This window comes from Panthera uncia, chromosome B1 (genome assembly GCF_023721935.1).
Source record: "Panthera uncia isolate 11264 chromosome B1, Puncia_PCG_1.0, whole genome shotgun sequence".
Lineage (NCBI taxonomy): Eukaryota > Metazoa > Chordata > Mammalia > Carnivora > Felidae > Panthera > Panthera uncia.
This window is the reverse complement of record NC_064811.1, coordinates 181,429,049-181,433,187: the sequence shown is the minus strand read 5'-3', so window position 1 is coordinate 181,433,187 and position 4,139 is coordinate 181,429,049.

Here is a 4,139-nt window from a genome sequence, read left to right as displayed (position 1 = left end):
ATTTGCTAGTATCTTATTAAGAATTTTTGCATCCATATTCATCAGGGATATTGGCCTGTAGTTCTCTTTTTTTACTGGGTCTCTGTCTGGTTTAGGAATCAAAGTAATACTGGCTTCATAGAATGAGTCTGGAAGTTTTCCTTCCCTTTCTATTTCTTGGAATAGCTTGACAAGGATAGGTATTATCTCTGCTTTAAATGTCTGGTAGAACTCCCCTGGGAAGCCATCTGGTCCTGGACTCTTATTTGTTGGGAGATTTTTGATAACCGATTCAATTTCTTCGCTGGTTATGGGTCTGTTCAAGCTTTCTATTTCCTCCTGATTGAGTTTTGGAAGAGTGTGGGTGTTTAGAAATTTGTCCATTTCTTCCAGGTTGTCCAATTTGCTGGCATATAATTTTTCATAGTATTCCCTGATAATTGTTTGTATCTCTGAGGGATTGGTTGTAATCATTCCATTTTCATTCATGATTTTATCTATTTGGGTCATCTCCCTTTTCTTTTTGAGAAGCCTGGCTAGAGGTTTGTCAATTTTGTTTATTTTTTCAAAAAACCAACTCTTGGTTTCGTTGATCTGCTCTACCGTTTTTTTAGATTCTATATTGTTTATTTCTGCTCTGATCTTTATTATTTGTCTTCTTCTGCTGGGTTTAGGCTGCCTTTGCTGTTCTGCTTCTATTTCCTTTAGGTGTGCTGTTAGATTTTGTATTTGGGTTTTTTCTTGTTTCTTGAGATAGGCCTCGATTGCCTTGTTTCTTGAGATAGTCCTCTCAGGACTGCCTTCGCTGCATCCCAAAGCGTTTGGATTGTTGTATTTTCATTTTCGTTTGTTTCCATATATTTTTTAATTTCTTCTCTAATTGCCTGGTTGACCCACTCATTCGTTAGTAGGGTGTTCTTTAACCTCCATGCTTTTGGAGGTTTTCCAGATTTTTCCTGTGGTTGATTTCAAGCTTCATAGCATTGTGGTCTGAAAGTATGCATGGTATAATTTCAATTCTTGTAAACTTATGAAGGGCTGTTTTGTGACCCAGTATATGATCTATCTTGGAGAATGTTCCATGTGCACTCGAGAAGAAAGTATATTCTGTTGCTTTGGGATGCAGAGTTCTAAATATATCTGTCAAGTCCATCTGATCCAATGTATCATTCAGGGCCCTTGTTTCTTTATTGACTGTGTGTCTAGATGATCTATCCATTTCTGTAAGTGGGGTGTTAAAGTCCCCTGCAATGACCACATTCTTATCAATAAGGTTGCTTATGTTTATGAGTAATTGTTTTATATATCTGGGGGCTCGGGTATTTGGCGCATAGACATTTATAATAGTTAGCTCTTCCTGGTGGATAGACCCTGTGATTATTATATAATGCCCTTCTTCATCTCTTGTTACAGCCTTTAATTTAAAGTCTAGTTTGTCTGATATAAGTATGGCTACTCCAGCTTTCTTTTGGCTTCCAGGAGCATGATAAATAGTTCTCCATCCCCTCACTCTCAATCTAAAGGTGTCCTCAGATCTAAAATGAGTCTCTTGTAGACAGCAAATAGATGGGTCTTGTTTTTTTATCCATTCTGATACCCTATGTCTTTTAGTTGGTGCATTTAATCCATTTACATTCAGTGTTATTATAGAAAGATATGGGTTTAGAGTCATTGTGATGTCTGTATGTTTTATGTTTGTAGTGATGTCTCTGGTACTTTGTCTCACAGGGTCCCCCTTAAGATCTCTTGTAGGGCTGGTTTCGTGTTGACAAATTCCTTCAGTTTTTGTTTGTTTGGGAAGACCTTTATCTCTCCTTCTATTCTAAATGACAGACTTGCTGGATAAAGGATTCTCGGCTGCATATTTTTTCTGTTTAGCACACTGTAGATATCGTGCCAAGCCTTTCTGGCCTGCCAAGTTTCAAAGGAGAGATCAGTCACGAGTCTTATAGGTCTCCCTTTATATGTGAGGGCACGTTTATCCCTTGCTGCTTTCAGAATTTTCTCTTTATCCTTGTATTTTGCCAGTTTCACTATGATATGTCGTGCAGAAGATCGATTCAAGTTACGTCTGAAGGGAGTTCTCTGTGCCTCTTGGATTTCAATGCCTTTTTCCTTCCCCAGTTCAGGGAAGTTCTCAGCTATAATTTGTTCAAGTACCCCTTCAGCACCTTTCCCTCTCTCTTCCTCCTCTGGGATACCAATTATGCGTATATTATTTTTTTTTAGTGTATCACTTAGTTCTCTAATTTTCCCCTCATACTCCTGGATTTTTTTATCTCTCTTTCTTTCAGCTTCCTCTTTCTCCATAACTTTATCTTCTAGTTCACCTATTCTCTCCTCTGCCTCTTCAAGCCGAGCCATCGTGGTTTCCATTTTGTTTTGCATTTCGTTTAAAGCGTTTTTCAACTCCTCGTGACTGTTCCTTAGTCCCTCGATCTTTATGGCAAGAGATTCTCTGCTGTCCTGTATACTGTTTTCAAGCCCAGCGATTAATTTTATGACTATTATTCTAAATTCACTTTCTGTTATATTATTTAAATCCTTTTTGATCAGTTCATTAGCTGTTGTTATTTCCTGGAGATTCTTCTGAGGGGAATTCTTCCGTTTGGTCATTTTGGAGAGTCCCTGGAGTGGTGAGGACCTGCAGTGCACTTCCCCTGTGCTGTGGTGTATAACTGGAGTTAGTGGGCGGGGCCGCAGTCCAACCCGATGTCTGCCCCCAGCCCACTGCTGGGGCCACAGTCAGACTGGTGTGTGCCTTCTCTTCCCCTCTCCTAGGGGCGGGATTCACTGTGGGGTGGCGTGTCCCGTCTGGGCTACTCACACACTGCCAGGCTTGTGTTGCTGGGGATCTGGCGTATTAGCTGGGGTGGGTAGGCAAGGTGCACGGGGGGTGGAGGGGCAGGGTTAGCTCGCTTCTCCTTAGGTGATCCACTCCAGGAGGAGCCCTGTGGCAGCGGGAGGGAGTCAGATCCGCTGCCGGAGGTTTGGCTCCGCAGAAGCACAGAGTTGGGTGTTTGCGCGGAGCGAGCAAGTTCCCTGGCAGGAACTGGTTCCCTTTGGGATTTTGGCTGGGGGATGGGCGGGGGAGATGGCGCTGGCGAGCGCCTTTGTTCCCCGCCAAGCTGAGCTCTGCCGTCCGGGGGCTCAGCAGCTCTCCCTCCCTTTGTCCTCCAGCCTTCCCGCTTTCCGAGCAGAGCTGTTAACTTATGACCTCCCAGACGCTAAGTCGCGCTTGCTGTCGGAACACAGTCCGTCCGGCCCCTCCGCTTTTGCCAGCCAGACTCGGGGGCTCCGCTTGGCCGGCGAGCCGCCCCTCCGCCCCGGCTCCCTCCCGCCAGTCCGTGGAGCGCGCACCGCCTCGCCGCCCTTCCTACCCTCTTCCGTGGGCCTCTAGTCTGCGCTTGACTCCGGAGACTCCCTTCTGCTAATCCTCTGGCGGTCTTCTGGGTTCTTTAGGCAGGTGTAGGTGGAATCTAAGTGATCGGCCGGACGCGCTGTGAGCCCCGCGTCCTCCTATGCCGCCATCTTCCGCAAAAAAACAAACAAACAAACAAACAAACAAACAAACAAAAAAAAAAAACTATAGCCATTTTAATTCTTCAGCAAGCCTTTCTTAGTGATTTTTCATTTGGATCATGAAATATCTCTACAGGCTTTACCTTGTTAAACTTAAATGCTAATGCCCTTCATTATGGCACAGTCTTTACCTGTGGCAATTACACTTGAACACAGGAGGACTATTTGGCTCTAGATGAAGTAGCTCAACTCTTGTTTAGTCTCATTGCAGGTATAAAATGAAAAAAAAATTTTTTTGAATCAGGTGTATGTTCTCAAATTACCTAATGGCAGGAAAAGGGGGGGGGGGCGGGAATTAACATGTGGATATTTTCAGTCTATTTAAAAAAAATGGTCAGGAAACAAAATTATTTGAAAACTGGTTGCAGATACTTCCAGCCTTAGCAAGCATATTGATTTGAGAAGTGAAAGGAGTTTCTAATGAGTTCCCAAACCTAAAGTTCAACACTCCAAAAGGAATCTTGTCCTTTATGATTGTGATTTTAGAACCAAATTCTACGAGTGCGTTCGCTGTCTGGTGACTCCTGATGATAGGGCTTTTTGCCAGATTCTTGACAATATCAATAAACACACTTTCA